Raw genomic sequence first — 18,397 nt, forward strand, 5'->3', positions numbered from 1 at the left:
CTCAATAAATACTTGTATTCAAAGACCTTACACGGGGACCACATCTGGGAAAACATCGCCGCACCCTCATCATAAGTCACAGGGGGAGACCCGAACTGGCCAAGCCATGACAGGAGCTGTGAGGGCGACAAAAGAGCACGGCAGGGATCGGACATCGGATCGCCAGAAGCCCTCCGCCCTCCTGGTTCGTAATGCCAGGGCCCCATCGCCGCGTATCGCCGGACCCCGGTCCTGTCTCCGTCGCGCACCCTTCCCCAAGGTTGGCGGGGGTCTGGAGTCACCATCCCCGGTTCGGACCTACAGACCTCGCCGCTGCTGAGCTCTACAGATCCCGCTCCTTCCACACAGTTCGCCGAGTCCGCGGGCCTTACTGAGCCGCGCCGGCCACCGTCCGCGAGGCCTTGGCGCGCCTGTGACGTCACTGTCGTGCGCCTCTCCCGCAGCAAGCGGAGTATGGCTCTGGCACGGCGGCTGCGGGTGTTGTCGCTCGCGGCTCGGTTGCTTCTGGCGCCTCTCCGGGACCTGACGGTCCGCGGTCCCAACGAGCCGCTGCCCGTGGTACGCATCCCGCGGGCTCTACAGCGGCAGCAGGAAGAGCGGCATAACGGCCAGCGTAGCCCCCCCGCGGCCGATGCTGGCGCGTCCTGGGCTGACGCTGATGTCAGTGCGGCGACCCGACTTGAACCAGCCGGCTCACCTCACGCTGGGCTCTTGGAACCCGCGCCACTCTCTTCGTGGGGCTGGAGGAATCGGTGCACCCACGCGGACCATTTCTCCATCGAGTGCGCGCAACATGAGGCTCCAGCGCTGCGGAACCTTTCGCCCAAGGGCAGCTGCACTGAAGTGTGTCTGGAGCTCCCCGTTCTGAGCGCGCTACAGGAGGCTGCTCCCGAAGTTGGCCCACAAACGTGCAGTCGAGTACCATTCCCCCACTTCTTCGCGGCCGCCACATTCTCTGCGCCGCAGAAACCGGCAGTGGCAAAACTCTCAGCTACATGCTACCTCTCCTTCAACGGCTGTTGGGCCAGCCAAGGCTGGACCCCTGTCGTATCCCTGCTCCTCGAGGCCTGGTTCTTGTGCCTTCTCGAGAATTAGCCGAACTGGTGAGTGCCGTGGCCCAGGCCTTGGGCAGCTCCTTGGACCTCCAGGTGCGGGAGTTAGGGGGAGGCCATGGCATGAGGAGGATCAGGCTGCAACTGTCCAAACAACCTCCAGCAGATATTCTGGTGGCCACTCCGGGGGCTCTGTGGAAGGCCCTGAAAACTCAACTGATCAGCCTGGAGCAGCTCTCCTTCTTGGTGTTGGATGATGCAGACATGCTGTTGGATGAAATCTTCCTGGAACTGGTGGATTACATCTTGGAGGGGAGCCATATAGCAGAAGGCTCAGCTGACATAAAAGACCCCTTCAGTCCCAAAGCTCAGTTAGTGCTGGTGGGTGCCACATTTCCCGAAGGTGTAGGCCAGCTGCTGAGTAAAGTTGCCAGCTTAGACTCTCTAACCCCCGTTACCAGTGACAAGCTCCACTGCATCATGCCTCATGTCAGACATTCATGAGGCTGAAGGGAACAGAGAAGGTGACTGGGTTGGTACAGATCCTTAGGCAGCATGACAGAGCATATAGGACTGGCGCCGCAGGAACTGTTCTGGTGTTCTGTAATTGCTACAGCACTGTGAACTGGCTGGGGTATATATTCTGGATGACCACAAAATCCAGCACTTAAGACTGCAGGGACAGATGCCAGCCTCAGTGAGAGCAGGCATCTTCCAGTCCTTCCAGAAGGGCTCCCGAGACATTCTTCTCTGCACAGACATCGCCTCTCAGGGCCTGGACAGCACCCAGGTGGAGCTAGTCATCAATTATGATTTCCCTCTCACCCTGCAAGACTACATCCACAGAGCAGGGAGGGTGGGCCGGGTGGGGAGCGAGGTGCCAGGCACCGTCGTCAGCTTTGTGACCCATCCCTGGGACGTGAGCCTGGCTCAGAAGATTGAACTGGCAGCTCGCCAGAGGAGAAGCCTTCCAGGACTGGGGTCCTCAGTGAGAGAGCCTTTGCACCAGCAAACCTTATTGCAGCAGGCTTATATATGATGCCATAACAGGGACCTTTCCCTCTGTGCTGGATGGGTGAGCACACTTGTCAGCAGGGTGCTCTGGGCTGCCTAGTCACCTTCTGAAGACCCGGGCTGCTGTCTGGCTTCAAAAGGTAAGTTGCTGGCCAACACTTGAGGGTGAACTACTGAGCTTGGCTCTCTGTAGTCTTTCACGTGAAGAATAATGTTGATCTTGGCTCTGTATTATGTCATGGTTTCTACAATAAGCGATGTTTCTATGGGTGCCCCTTAATAACAGTTTCCACTGGGGCAGAATTCAGTAGACCCTGAGAAGATTCACACTCCAAACTACCACACTTAGGACGAAGGCTCTTTCAATTGATGTTTTAGTTTAAATTTTGTTTCCTGCCCCCAAACATCCATTAAGCCTCCAGGAGAAGGAAAAGGGGATGTGACTAGCAATAAAGAGAAATTTTCTTCACAACAATGGCCATGGCAAGCTTAGGCACTTTTGGTGAAATCTCTCTGGGAAGTACTGGCAGAGGAATAAAAGGCAAACTGACACAGAAATATTGCTTGGTGTGCATTTCCAGGCTCTGCCTTCTTTCTCATCTCTTGGTGGCAGGTGGAGGAAGAGAAGAAAAGGTTAAACTTTTTTATAAACCAGCAGAATAAGCTTATAACATCCTCTCACTATCTCTGCATAGGTTCTAGTCTCTGCAGCATTATATAAGCTTTGCCCAAAGTAATGAACTCTTGAAAGTCAAATGTAATACTTCACCAAACAACTTAAAAATGCTTGTGCACTGGAAAGGGTTAAGTTGCAGAGAACACAAATGGACCCAGAGCAACCTTTGCTGAAAGAGAATATTGTGCTAAATGTACAGTCATAGCTCTTTTCCATACGAAGAAACAGTCAGAAGGATAAAAGAACTTGGTCAAAATCACACAAGTCAGTAGGAAAGAATCTGGTTTGTCTGTCCTCAGGGTTGTGTTCTTTAACCACCAGGCTAGCTTTTCTCAAATCTGATTCATGCATAGAATAACTACACACCTCTGCTTGCCTTGAATATTCCCTGTTTATACATATGCCTGCTGCAGTTTTTAATATTGCCCACTTTGACTCCCAAAAGCAACCGAGAATACACAATAATTTGGTCTCTCTATCCATGGACCACTGTGGTGGGACTGCCCAGGAAGCTTATGAAAAGTGCAGCTTCCTGAGCCCTACTCCAGATCTAGATAAGTTTTCTGAGGGTTGGCTCAAGAATCCAGGTACAAGGCTTTTTAAGTGGTTTGGTGGAACCCCCCAGGTGATTCTCTCGCTCTCTTAAGTTAATAAACCGTTTATTCTGCCTCCCCCAGATGCCCAGCCAGGTCCTGTTAAGGTAGGAGTCCCCACACCACATCAGAGGGATGCTCCCAGCCAAGTAATCTCTGGAGCTTTGGAGATTCTGAATGGTCTCATGCTGGCCCACCTGCCATGACAAACCTCCGCCAGAGCAAGCATTCCCCTTCACATTTACCTTCTACCACTCCAAAAGGCAGTCTGCTCCAATGAGGCCTGACTTCGTCTGTCCTAACGGGCACCCACTGATTCAAGCAGTTTAGGGATAGAAGGTGCTGTGGTTCTCGACCAGGGTGGCCCAACCTCTAAAAGGGTAGTCCAAGCAGTCTCTACCTCCTGGGCACATCCCCTCTGCAACAGCCCCAGTAAACGAAGGTCCCATCTTTGCTTTTTCAAGGTCGGCAACAGGGAGTCCCCTCCTAAAGAAGGTTCTCTCTCATTGCCACACTATCAAAAGCTGCCCCAAATGTGGTTCCTTCCTGTGGGCCTGATCAGGCTAAGGGCAGAGTTGTCTCTTTCCTTCTCTGAGTCGGACCAAGTTGTCTTACTAACCCCTCTTCACAGTGTTGACCATGATTTTCACGGGGGCTGCTGCTGAGCCTTTATCTCATCCTTTCATGGTGGAGAGAGAGAGGATTATAATGATTTTTACTTCTAGGGGAGAGGGGAGTGTAATGATTATGTTGTCATTTTGTATTATGTCCTTTTGTCATGAATTTGTTTTGAATTTCATATTAAAATGGGCCCACCATTCCCACTTTGTGAGGTCATTCAGCACCCTCATTTTGCACCTTTAACATCTCTCTCAGTATCACTTGGAGATGTTTGAAACGGCATGAGCTTGTCCTCACATTCCTATCAGCTGTAAATCCGGAGCCCCGACATGAACGTAACCATTGAGCAGAACCCCTCTCCACTAGCTGTGTAACACTGGGTAGGCTCCTTAACATCTTGGTTTTTCTAAGCCCTCAGGTGTAAAAATGTGAAGGTTCTATGAATTTATATTTGGGGCAGGACAAGGTCGAGAAGAGTGTGTCTTTGCTTGTATTCTTCCAAACTGGAATGTCTTCCCTCTCTTCCCCATGGGTCCAAATCTCACTTGTCCTTCAGGCCCACTGCCAAGGAGCCTTCCCTGATTCCCCAGTCCACACAATTCTCTGCCTCTTAGGGTCAGTGCCATACAACCTAGCTGTCTCTTTTAACGTTAATATTGCCTCTCAAGCCAATTTCAGAATGTGGGTCTCTCTTGCCCTCCTGGGGCCCCTGGGGCTGTACCAGCCCACCTGCACGCCCCACGTGGGGTGTCTACTAGACTAGGGCATGGGTGGGGAAGCCCAGGTGTGAGGGGCCAGGCAGAGTACCTCTGCCTCCACCCTGCTCTCCTCCACAAAACTGCCCCTCCTCCTGAAGCCTGACCGTAAGTCACAGGTTCCTTATTATGACCTCACTGGGTAGTGATGACCTCACAGGCCTTCTCACAGTTTCCATGGCAGCATAACTATGGAAATGTGCTGCCCTCAGAGAAACTTCCCTACCAGTTCTCCACCAGATACCAATCTCTTTGGTTGTCTGAGAGAGAGTGTCTGACCGGATCGTCTATATTTACTCAAACCTGTGCTCTGTTCCCTGGCTGGGCAGTGCAGCAGGTACACCGAGACCGGGCATCTGTAGAAGAGGCATGGTGTACACACAACCTCACCTGGCTGCCACATGTTCCTGTGGGGTTTGCCCACTATGTAAACCTCAGCACTTTCCCAGCTGTAAGTAACATCAGTGACCTGGGACACCTTCAGGGTCCCACAGTGCTCACTGCTGAGGACAAGTGAAAGGTCATCCCTGAACTAGTGTTCAGGAAGCTTCTGATCTTTATAAATGTTGCCTTCCGCTTTGGGCTACAGGATGCTTCCATTCAGACCCTTTCCTGATTGGCCTCTTAGCAAAAGGCAAGTGCGTTTTTGTTGGCAGATGGTAAACGGAGCAGTTTGAGGAAGAGGGCCACTCCTGAACCGCACCTTCCAACCCAGGCACCTCTGTGCTGTCCTGTACACATCTATATCGGTCCCCTCAGACACATCCCATACTGAGCTGCTGAGTACTAGGGGAGAGGGTGGTGCCCTACTCATGGGAAGACCGGAAGAACCAAGGGGGGTGATGAAGCGCTAGTGAGACGGGAGGGCTGAGCAGACGGTGTCCCAGGAGGCTGGGTGGATGTGAGCCTACACTTGGTACCCAGAACCCGGTTCTGAGTCTCCTGATCACTCTGCCTCAGTACTTGGCCTTGTTCTAATCTAGATAAAAGTATCAGAGGGCTAGAGTTCAGTGTGGTTGTAACAGGCAGTGTAAATGGGGCCCAAGAGGGGTTGCCAAGGTGGGAGGGGTCCTTAACCAATTTATATTACATTATCTTTTTCCAAAACTTGAAAGACGTTTCCATTAAAGCCTCAGAAGTGACACACTGCAAGAAATGTTTTCTCTGTTGTGGAAGGGAGAGATGGAGAGGATCATGATTGCAATTTCTTTCGGGTTCTACTGTTTTCCCTGGCAACGGTGAAGAGACTACCTCACCTGATGCAGCCGTAGGCTCTAGGAATTGCTTTTGCAGCCAGTGTCCCTTCTCTAGGGACTCATAGAGGTGATGGGCCAAGTCTGTGTTTTGGATGTCAAGTAGATTAAAGGTCTTCAGCCAGAAACTGGGAGAGACATGAGAGAGGGAAATTCTGGCAGGAGACTGTGTACAGCAGAAGTGACTGATCAGTTCTGATTTTCTTTGCAGCAGCTGTGGCTCCCATTTCTCCTCCTAAACCTGGTCACTACCATGTCCTCAACCGAGGGTGTGGAGAAACGCAGTTGGGCCGGCATGGGGAGACATACTGCCTGGTTGGTGGCTACCGGGCCTACGGGGATGCTCCTTTGGCCATGCCAGCAAAGGCGGAAGCCGAGAAGCCAGTCCCCAGATGTGCTCCCGAGAGAAAGCACACTCCGGAAGAGTCAGACGAAGATCTCGGTTGCTCCAGACCCAAAATCCGGCGATTGTAGCATGGTGCCAGGAGGCGGACTCCACAGAATCTTGCTGGCTGAACCATTCTGAAGACAGGGCAATGGTTTAACTGCCTAAGACAGCGAATGCCTCTTCCTGCAGTGACCCCTCCCGCCCCCCCCCCACTGCCCACTACCACAGATTAGAACCTGCGTCGTTCTGTCTGAGCCTTCCTCAGCCAGGAGCCTCCCTGCACACTAAATGGCCATAAGCCAGGAGCCTCAGAAAGTGAGGTTTGAAATGAGAGTCTGCCCTGAACATCTCAGGGCGGAAGCTGGCCTGGAAGAAAACCTGGCATTCCTCTGCTCAATCCTCACGGGCCCCTTTGTGAGCTGGAGAAAGTGAAGTCTGCACTCTGCGAGCCGAGGAGGATGCAGGAGCAGAGACAGGGTGCAGAGAAGCCTTAGCAGTCTACCACATGGGCTCCTGCCCTGAGCCATTGTCAGCGGCCACCACCACAAACCAGTGGGGAGCTGGGCTTTTTGAAACTGAAAGCAGCAATGTGTGGCTTCCCAAAGAGCCTCCTGCCTGGGGTCTCAGGAGGCAGGATAGAGAGGCCCATGAAGCCCTGCTCCCTGAAGCAAGAACAGGATGGAGAGTCAAGCAGCATGCACCCTGTCCCGAGGTTCACATGCTCCTTTATTGCCAGGCCTTTCCGTCCCCAGTGGCGTCCCTTACTGCTCAATAAAATGCTTTTCTGTAACAGATTTCTAGGGTCGCCAGTGCTCAGACTTAGGTCACTACCCCTGTGCTAGGCACTCCTGCCACCTGGGAAAGATTCCAAAGGTGGAACAGCTCCAGGGGGTGCCAGAGATCAGAGCAAAAACTTGAGAGGCCGGGGATGCAGGAGTTTGGGCACAGTCCCTAAATCATCTCAGTGGTTGAGCTGCTGTGAGAAGGCACGTCCCCAGTGTGTGTGTGTGTGTGTTGGGGGGAGGGGGTCCCTAGAGGAGGCAGCTAGAGGGAGGGCCTGAGGCTGGAAATGGGGAATGGCGTGCGGCCTCTGAGCAAGCACAGGCACTTAGCCCTTGATGTTTCTGGGAAAGCTAGAGCCACAAGGGCCACGAGATAAGGCAAGTGTAGCAGCAGAACCCAGGTGCCAGGTCTTTCTTCAGAACCTACACTTCTCCACGAGGCCGAGCCTTCCACGCTGAGGTAGGAGGGATCCTGGCCAGAAGGTCAGCCAGCAGCTCTGGGACGAAGGTTGCTGCGGTGGGGGCTTTTCTGCCATGGAAGCGACTTCATTTCCTTCCACACAAATAGCCTACTGACTGAGTTCCTGCTCTGTTGAGTAAAAGGGTGTTGACTCTCCCCAGAAGGTTGTTCAGTTCACATCCCAAAAGTCCCTCTATTCAGGCCCTGGGGAGGTGTAGCAACTCCTGATGGCGCTCTTTCATGAGGCTGGCTGACAGAAGTGGGGGAGGTTCCTGATAGTTCCCAGGCGCTGGTTCAAGTCCCCAGAGAATGGTCATGCAGGTTGGGGAGTCAAGTAGGAGGAGAGAGAAGGTCGGGGGCAGAGAGCCCCCTCCTGAATCCAGAGCTCACAAGGTTACCCCCCCATTTCCAGAAATTATCTCTTCCCCCACACCAGCCCCCATGGCCCAGTACCGGGAAACCGGGAGCCCAGAGCACGTGTGGCCACAGAGACCCTCGCACGCAGCCCTCGGGGTGGGCGGGGCCGGCTGCAGGCAGATGGGGACGAGGTGTGCTCCCGGGAGGCCACGGGCTGCAGGTGGTCCTCTGAGAGAAGCACCTCATTTTGGACAGGAAGGTTAGAGGCGGGGGAGAGCACCCTAGGGCGCCCCCTCGGACCAGTGGGTGTGGGAAGAGGGGCAGGGGCGGAGGGAACCCGCGATGGGAGGCGAGTGGGCTCTCAGCAGAGGCCAGGTTAGCCCGCGGGAGCTGCCTCTGAGCAGGGGGCGGGAGGGCAGTGCCGCCCTGTGGCTGCCGGGCTTCCCGGATCACGGCTCTCCGCACACGGGTCGCAGGGTCCTGTGACTCTGTATCCCCTCCCTCACCCCGCCCCCCTCGCGAGGCCGCGCCGCTGGGTGGCCTGTGTCGACGGGCAGAACCCCATCGCCCGCCCCTCTCAGACCCGCCTGTGCCCGCCTGCCTTGCCCTGCGCAGCTTGAGGCCCGGGGGCCTCGAAGGTCCCCGCGCATGCAGCCAGCGGCCTCTGCTGTGCCTGCTGCTCCTGCTGGGTCTGCTGCTGCGGCCGGTAACCCTCGTGAAGACCACGCTGGGCACCTCCAGCACCCCAAGTCCGCGGGAGCGCACGCGGGCCCTGATGCGGGACTTCCCGCTTGTGGAAGGGTGGCTGCAGTGTGTGCGGGCTGCTGGGGGCCGGTGGGGGCCTAGCCTGGCCCTGGGCAGGGGAGGAGGTCCGGAGCATGTAGCGCTAGTGGGGAGGCTCCCTCACACCACCCCTGGATGTCCTCTCCATCATCTATGGACGCCCTTCCCCTTCTCTGTCATCCCCTCCCTGGTGGGAAACCCTCAGCCCAGGCCTCAGCTGCTCCTAGTATAGTCTGTGTGACAGTGTGAGGTGGGGGACCCCCAGGCTGGCCCAGGCCAGGCAATGTGTCCTGCCCGATCCCAAGACCTAAGGAGCCCACCCATTTGCCTTGACCTCCCTCCAGCCACAACAACATGCCCCTGGTCCTGAGGCAGTTTTACCACAATGGGCTATACCATGGTAATCTGCACAATTTCAGCCATGGCTAGACCAGCTTGGACAGGCTGAAAGATGGTCTCGTGGGTGGCCAGGTACCAAAGGGACACACAAAGTGCCACCATGGCTGCTGGGGAATGTGGGGCAGTTTGGGGGCCACAGAGACCACAGGTTAGTCACATTGGAACGAAGTTACCATAGTGACCTAGAAAGTGCCATGCCATGGATGCTGGGGGCTACAGGGGTCACAGTGAGCCCACCTGACGGGCTTCCAAGTACCACAGAAAAAGCAACGCATTACATGTGACTTCTGGGCACAGTTAAGTGTTGTGCCAGCTGAGGAGGCTATGAGAAGCCCAAGGAGTTCCAAAGCCCAAACTAAGCCCTGGCCTTCCCTCAGTTCTGGTCAGCCTACGTCCCATGCCAGACCCACGAATGGGATGCTGTGCGCCTCATCCTGGAACAAATTGACCTCATCCACCTCATGTGTGCCTCCTATTCTGAGCTGGAGCTTGTGACCTCAGTTAAAGGTAGACGGGGGACTTCCCTGGTAGTCTAGAGGTTAAGACTCCACGCTTCCACTGCAGGGGGGTCGGGTTTGATTCCCGGTGGGGGAACTAAGAGCCCTCATGCTGCGTGGCACGGCCAAAGAAAAGGTAAACAGACTGGTGGTAGTGGGTGTTAGGGACTTCAGTAAGCTACCCCTGCCTCTGAAAATGATCATCTGACCTACGTGCCCCCAGCTCTCAACAATACGCGGAAGTTGGCTTGCCTTACTGGTGTGGAGGGCGGGCACTCACTGGACAGTAGCCTCTCCATCTTGCGTACCTTCTATGCGCTGCGTGTGCGCTACGTGACACTCACCCACACCTGCTACATGCCCTGGTGAGCACCTGAATATATTCAGGAAAAAACGCATTCGCCCTTTTTGGCCAACCAAACAAGCGGGCAATGCAAATCAACACTGCAAAGAAGTCTCACTAGGCATTGGTCAAAAGGGCCATGCTGAAAAAGTGTAAAAACCAGAAATGCAGGGCAAGTCAAGGAGAAAAGGGAGCTTTTTTACGCTGATGGGCGTGATATAAATTGCCAACGGCCACTCTCGAAAATTTTATGGTGTTTCCTAAAACATCTAAAAAACAGAGCTACAGAGCACAGGGCACTTCCACTCATGGGCTTATATCTTGAGAAAACCAAAAATCGACAGGACACAGGCACCCCAAATTTTAGGGCTGCTGTGTTCACAAAATCCTCGACTCGGGTACACCTTAAGTATCTCATGAAAGAGAAAAATGGATAAACAAGTTGTAGTACTTATGTACAATGGAATATCACTCAGCCATGAAATCAATGTCCTAAGGCTAGTAGCAGCATAATGAGTGGATTTAGGTACGATGATTCTAAGAGAAATACGTCACACAGATAAAGAAACTTATCATAAGATATCAGTTATAGACGGAATGTAAAAATCGCTATATGAACTAAATTACAAAACAGAACAGAGTCATACATTTAGAAAACACACTTATGGCTGCTTAAGGGGAAAGGTGAGGTGGGGTGATGCATAAAACAACAGTTTGAAATTAGCACAGATACCATTCAATCAACCAAATATGTAATAGAGAAGACATACTCATTGCTCAGTGAACTGGACTCAACACACCTTATTCACCACAGAAGAATATATCTGCGTAGTAAGAATCTTAAAAAGTATTTATTGATATTTCTCGGTAAGTGAATATAGTGGGTGTAAAGGGGCACAAACACAGCATTGAAAATCAGCTAAATCCCATTATAAATACAAATTACAAAAAAAAGCAAAGATAGTGAAAGAGAGAAATTCTTACAAAATTCATTCAGTGGCTGTGATGCAACCTGGATTGACCACATCTAGACCCACAGCTGGAAGAGACATAAGGCTGGACACTCTTGGGGGCGACCGGATTGGTGAGGTTGCGTGAGCAAATGCAGACCCTTTAAAGTAATACTGCGTGCTACCCATTCCATGGGTCAGAAATCTCCAGGTTCAAGGGAATCTTCCTACAGCTAAAACATGCATGGGAAACCCAGAGGATGGTATACCATATGATCGGGAAACGTTTCTAAAACGCACCTCATTTTTCATCTCGTGGTGCTCGGGTTCGCCATTCCAGCTGCTTTACCAACAATCTCCCCACTTGGAGAATCAGCACCTTTAACCTCCTGTTTCGTACAGTTTGCAATTTGTCCAGAGGTTGAACGGGTAGAGGGGGAACCAATGAGAGATCAGCTCTAGGTGTTTGGACAGACACATGTCACTCTAATTTCCAATCAGGAAGAAGAATTAACCAAAGGCTCTGCCTGCCCCCCGGAACCAGAATAGGGCCTGAAGCAATCCTGCGGTTTGGAGGCCAGCTCCCAAAAAGGCGAGTTGAAAAATGGATCTCAGAGGCACTAAAATTCACAAACCTGCAGGATAATAAATGATAACTTTCGTACCTTATTGAGGTAAGGCAATGAAGAGGATTTGAAAACAAGGCAGAATTGCAGGAAACCGTTTTCAAGAGGTAGATCGGAGTCGCCTTTAAAGCACATGAAAAGCGGCAGAACTTCGACAATGATGCAGTTGGCCAAAATGGGCGTACGTTTTTTTCCCCTGAATATATTAAGGAAAAAACGCGTAGGCCCTTTTTGGCCAACCAAGCAAGTGGGCAATGCAAATCAGCACCACAAAGAAGTCTCACTTTGCATCGTTCAAAAGGGGTTTTACCATGTTTGAAATTCCAATATTTTAGCCTGACACGTTTTTGGATTTTAGAAAAAAAAATATTTTAAATGAGACAAAAAATCTTTTTTATGACCCAAAAAGACAGCAATAGTTTTATATTTTTATCTATTTCACTTGCACACAAAAGTCTCATGGGGTTATGTAAAGCAGTCCTGTTGGATGCTGTGCATGGTGCAAATATGGATTAAAGCTTTGGAATCTTAAGCTTCACTCACCTGAAACTTTTAAATTAGGATGCAAGCAATCCTTTCCAACATGTGAACAGAGAAGGACACTGTCTTTATTTTATTTGTCAGGTAATTAATCTGTCTTTTGCCCCAAGGAGAGAAACACCTGGCACTTCTATCAATGTGTTGTACAAAAATCTTTGAACACAGAGTGCAAGCAGAGGCTGATACAAGATGTGAAAGAAAAAAAAAAAAGAGAGAGAGACCCCTGAGGCATTTTCTCCTAACTTATTGCAATCTCCCATTTAAAATGTGGGAATAATCAATCTCCTGAGGAAAAAGGCCCAAGGAAGCTTTTTGCTTTTGTGGAATAATGCAATCAATGCCTAAAGATTTCATGAGGCAAGAAGAATTAATGAGAATGACCATGAGAAATCAAGAAAAGTCAGATCCATGGATGAAGTGATGTTTACCTCTGTGAATCAATGAGAAGTAGGAGCAAATGAAAAGAAAGCTGAATACAACATTTTCTGAATAAATGTAACCTTTCAGCTGTCACAGACAAATTAATGCTCACTATGATACAACATATTTAGTTCAGAAAGTTAACTTAAATTTAAAGCTTAACAATTAGATTTATTGAAGAAACGAAAACATATTTGTGGTTTAGAATATATAATGTGTTCTGCAACAGATAAGAAGATTACATAAATAAATAGAAATAAGACTAAATAGAGGAAAATAACAAATTAGATGTTAACATTAAAAACTGACACTCATCTAAAGAAAGGGGAGAGACAGAAAGACAGAAGAACTTATATCAAGTATATATTTAAAACTCCTAAATAAGAAGTCTTCAGATGTTAAAAAAAAAAAAGTCTTCAATAAGAAGATAATGTAATAGCAAAGATGGGAAAAATATACCAAAAGATATTTCAAGAAAGAGAGTACAGAACGTTAAGTAAACATATCAAAAGATGCTTGGCTTCTTAGTAGTCAATTAAATGCAAAAAAGTCATACCTGGAATTATCACTCACCAACCAGAAAGTTCAAATGAAAATGACAGGTATTATCAAGTTTGACAAGAATGTGTGTAATCCTTGAATCTCATTCACTGCTGCTGAGGATGAAAAATCATACAAATGTTTTGAAAATATTTAGAAATATCTAAAAAGATAAACAGATGAAAGCTATGAGTCAAAAATTTTACTACTACATGTATATTGAACAATAATTTATACACATACCACCAAAGCTCAAGTTCTAGTATGTATATACCAGGGCAATTCTCAATAGACCCAAACTGAAAATCACTCATACTGTAATACATTTTGGAAAAAATTGATTAATAGTTAAATATTTACACTATGGAATCCTATGCAACAGTGTCAGTGCATGACAACAACAACAGGCAACCATATAGGCATATTCATAAACAACATAAAATAAAAAAGCCCAATCCAAAAGTGATTTTACTGTGCCATTACATTTATATAAAATACAAAATACAGGTAAAGTGATCTTTTTGTTAGATACCAGAACAATATTAAACCTTAAGGGGAGTCACTAGAATTGGACAAGGGGGGCTCTGAGTATCTGGCAATTTTCTGTGTCTGTATCTAGAAGCTATGTATAGAGTGTATGCAGATTTTGAATTTTCTGAAATTTGTCATTTCCTTACAAACCATGCATATTTTTAGTTGTTTTTTATACATAACAAAAAGTAAAAATGATAGACTAGGGAAGGTAATTATATTAGCACTTTAATATCCATGCTTTTCAAGGTGGAAGTGAAAGGTATTAAATACTTGACATTGTGATTACTTCTTAAAAATAAGGTGAAAATTTCAGATTAATAAATAAGACATACTTCTTCATATATCATCCTCAAAGAGGAGGGGTAGAAAGGAGTATTATTATTTTTTATTTAATATAGAACAGTTAAGATAGAAAATAATGAAAACAGACTAGGTTTAAAAAAGAGCACACTGGACTTCCCTGGTAGCTCAGTGGGTAAGAATTTGCCTGCCAATGCAGGGGACAGGGGTTCAATCCATGGTCTGGGAAGATCCCACAGGCTGTAGAGCAACTAATCCCGTGTGCCACGACTACTTGGCCTGCGTTCTAGAGCCTGCAAGCAACAACTACTGAGCCTGCGTGACACAACTACTGAAGTCCATGCACCTAGAGCCCATACTCCACAAGAAGAGAAACCACAGCAAGGAGAAACCCATGCACCACAATGATGAGTAGCCCCTGCTCGACACAACTAGAGAAACCCTGTGCAGCATCGAAGACCCAACACAACCATAAATAAATAAAATTAAGTATTGTGACTTGTGAGATGACTCACTCATGTGGCTGTAAGTAAGAGGCCTCAGCTCCTTGCCACATGAATCTCTCCTTAGGGCTGCTTGAGTGTCCTCATGACATGGCAGCTGGCTTACCCCAGGATGAGTGATCTAGCAGAAACCAAAGCAGAAGCTCCAATATCTTTTATACCTTTGGAAGCTGCACTTTGTCATTTCTGCAATGTCTTATTAGTTAAAACATCAGCCCTTTTCAACTGTGAGGAGGCACACAGGTGCATGATGACTGGGAGATAATTAGGGTATGATTAGGGCCTTCTTGGAGGCTGGCTACCAAGGTGGCTGACTCACCGAACACTGAATTTTGTTTTCTTCGCTGATGGAGAGAAAATGGTGAGTGAATCTCATTGGTGTTCTTTGAGATGTACCAAAGCTAGCTCTTGCTCTCACCCCCAGCTGTGTGGCTGAGAGGGTCTTGGTGCTCCAGCCGGGTGTCAGGCCTGTGCCTCTGAGTTGGGAGAGCAGAGTTCAGAATATTGGTCTACCAGGGACCTTGGGCACCTTATAATATCAAAACGGTGAAAGCCTCCCAGAGATATCCGTCTCAATGCTAAGACCCAGCTCCACTCAAAGGCCAGTAAGATCCCGTGCTGGACATCCAATGCCAAACAACTAGCAAGACAGGAATGCAGGCCCACCAATTATCAGAGAGGCTGCCTAAAATCATAATAGGTCACAGACACCCCAAAACACAACACCGGATGGGGACCTGCCCAACAGAAAGACAAGATCCAGACAAACCCACCAGAACACAGGCACCAGTCCTCTCCACCAGAAAGCATACACAACCCACTGAACCAACCTTAGCCACTGGGGGCAGACACCAAAAACAACGGGAACTACGAATCTTCAGCCTGTGTAAAGGAGACCCCAAACACCGTCCACAAAGCCAAATGAGAAGACAGAGAAACACAGAGCAGATGAAGGAACAAGGTAAAAACCCACCAGACCAAACAAATGTAGAGGAAATAGGCAGTCTACCTGAAAAAGAATTCAGAGTAATGATACTAAATATGATCCCAAATCTTGGAACTGGAATGGAGAATATACAAGACATGTTTAACAAGGACCTAGAAGAACTAAAGAGCAAACAAACAATGATGAACAACACAGTAAATGGAATTGAAAATTTTCTAGAAGGAAACAATAGCAGAATAACTGAGGCAGAAGAATGGATAAATGACCTGGAAGATAAAATAGTGGAAATAACTACCACAGAGCAGAATAAAGAAAAAAGAATGAAAAGAATTGAGGACAATCTGAGACACTTCTGGGACAATGTTAAACACACCAACATTCGAATATAGGGGTCACAGAAGTAGAAGAGAAAAAGAAAGAGAGAAAATATTTGAAGAGATTATAGTTGAAAACTTCGCTAATATGTGAAAGGAAATCGTTAATCAAGTCCAGGAAGTGCAGAGAGTCCCATACAAGATACACCCAAGGAGAAACATGCCAAAACACATATTAATCAAACTATCAAAAATTAAATGTAAAGAAATAATATTAAAAGCAGCAAGGGAAAAACAACAAAAAACATACAAGGGAATCCCCATAAACTTAACAGCTGATCTTTCAGCAGAAACTCTGCAAGCCAGAAGGGACAGGCAGGACATATTTAAAGTGAAGAAAGGGGGAAAGCTACAACCAAGATTACTCTACCCAGCAAGGATCTCATTCAGATTCGACAGAGAAATTAAAACCTTTACAGACAAGCAAAATCTAAGAGAATGCAGCACCACCAAACCAGCTTTACAACAAATGCTAAAGGAACTTCTCTAGACAGGAAACACAAGAGAAGGAAAAGACATACAATAACAAACCCAAAACAATTAAGAAAATGGTAATAAGAACATACATATCAATAATTACCTTAAATGTAAATGGATTAAATGCTCCAACCAAAAGACATAGACTGGCTGAATGGATCTGAAAACACGACCGGTATATATGCGGTCTACAAGAGACCCACTTCAGACCTAGGGACACATACAGACTGAAAGTGAGGGGATGGAATAAAATATTCCATGCAAATGGAAATCAGAAGAAAGCTAGAGTAGCAATTTTCATATCAGAAAAAAGAGACTTTAAAATAAAGACTATTACAGGAGACAAAGAAGGACACTACATAATCATCAAGGGATCAACCTAAGAAGAAGACATAACAATTGTACATATTTATGCACCCAATATAGGAGCACCTCCATACATAAGGAAAAGGCTAACAGCCATAAAAGGGGAAATCGAAGGTAACACAATCGTAGTAGGGGACTTTAACACCCCTCTTTCACCAATGAACAGATCATCCAAAATGAAAATAAATAAGGAAACACAAGCTTTAAATGATACATTAAACAAGATGGACTTAATTGATATTTATAGGACATTCCATCCAAAAACAACAGAATACTCTCTTTCTCAAGTGTTTGAGGAACATTCTTCGGGATAGATCATATCTTGGGTCTGAAATCAAGCATTGGTAAATTTAAGAAAATTGAAATTGTATCATGTATCTTTTCCAACAACGCTATCAGAATAGATATCAATTACAGGAAAAAAATCTGTAAAAGAATACAACCACATGGACGCTAAACAATACACTACTTTATAACCAAGAGATCACTGAAGAAATCAAAGAGGAAATTAAAAAATACCTAGAAACAAATGGCAATGAAAACATGACGACCCCAAACCTATGGGATGCAGCAAAAGCAGTTCTAAGAGGGAAGTTTATAGCAATACAGTCCTGCCTCACGAAACAAGAAACATCTCAAATAAACAAGCTAAACTTACACCTAAAGCAATTAGAGAAAGAAAGAAAAAAAAAAAACCCAAAGTCAGCAGAGGAAAGAAATCATAACGGTCAGGTCAGAAATAAATGAAAAAGAAATGAAGGAAACAGCAAAGATCAACAAAACTAAAAGCTGGACCGCCTGGAGGGGTGGGATAGGGAGGGTGGGAGGGAGACGCAAAAGGGAGGGGATATGGGAACATATGTATATGTATAACTGATTAAATTTGTTATAAAGAAAAAAAAAAGAAAAGGCTCTCATAATTGAGAACTGGAAAAAAAAAAACTAAAAGCTGATTCTTTGAGAAGATAAACAAAAGTGATAAAACCATTAGCCAGAGTCATCAAGAAAAAAAGGGAGAAGACTCAAATCAATAAAATTACAAATGAAAAAGGAGAAGTAACAACTGACACTGCAGAAATACAAAGGATTATGAGAGGTTACTGCAAGCAACTATATGCCAGTAAAATGGACAACCTGGAAGAAATGGACAAATTCTTAGAAAAGCACAAACTTCCAAGACTGAACCAGGAAGAAATAGAAACTATAAACAAACCAATCCGAAGCACTGAAATTGAGACTGTCATTAAAATCTTCCAACAAACAAAAGCCCAGGACCAGATGGCTTCAAAGGCAAATTCTATCAAATATTTTGAGAAGAGTTAACACCTAACCTTCTCAAACTCTTCCAAAATATAGCAGAGGGAGGAACACTCCCAAACTTATTCTATGAGACCACCATCTCCCTGATACCAAAACCAGACAAAGATGTCACAAATAATGAAAACTACAGGCCAATATTACTGATGAACATACATGCAAAAATTCTCAGCAAAATACTAGCAAAAAGAATCCAACAGCACATTAAAAGGATCATACACCATAATCAAGCTGGGTTTATCCCAGTGATGCAAGGATTCTTCAATACATGCAAATCAATGTGATACACCATATTAAAAAACCTGAAGGATAAAAACCATATGATCATCTCAATACATGCAGAAAATGCTTTCGACAATATTAAACAGCCATTTATGATAAACCTCTAGAAAGTAGGCATAGAGGGAACTTTCCTCAACATAGTAAAGGCCATATATGACAAACCCACAGTCATCATTGTTCTCAATGGTGAAAAAGTGAAACCATTTCCACTAAGATCAGGAACAAGACAACGTTGCCCACTCTCACCAC

At 47.0% G+C, this 18,397-nt stretch overlaps 1 protein-coding gene and 1 pseudogene across 10 annotated transcripts in view; one reads left to right on the forward strand and one right to left on the reverse strand.

Annotated features, from left to right (window-relative positions):
- The window catches only part of LOC308630403 (uncharacterized protein), a 47,446-nt gene that overhangs the window by 5,457 nt on the left and 23,592 nt on the right, over positions 1-18,397 (reverse strand). The window contains exons 1-2 of one of the 9 annotated variants that reach the window (XR_014017843.1): positions 306-390; positions 32-116 (exon numbers count right to left, since the gene is read on the reverse strand). The exons of 5 other annotated variants lie outside the window; for them this stretch is intronic. The gene's annotated coding sequence lies outside the window, so the exon portion shown is untranslated. Of the gene's footprint in view, positions 1-31; positions 229-297; positions 391-18,397 lie in introns of those variants that run through there. 3 more of the 9 variants (XR_014017845.1, XR_014017844.1, XR_014017846.1) reach the window with 3 other exon arrangements.
- Positions 447-7,146, forward strand: LOC308630402 (putative ATP-dependent RNA helicase DDX28; annotated as a pseudogene). Its single transcript, XR_014017925.1, has 2 exons — positions 447-2,206; positions 6,176-7,146. The product of XR_014017925.1 is annotated as a putative ATP-dependent RNA helicase DDX28 (transcript).

The sequence above is a fragment of the Mesoplodon bidens genome (genome assembly GCF_964165515.1).
Source record: "Mesoplodon bidens genome assembly, chromosome: 16".
Classification (NCBI taxonomy): domain Eukaryota; kingdom Metazoa; phylum Chordata; class Mammalia; order Artiodactyla; family Ziphiidae; genus Mesoplodon; species Mesoplodon bidens.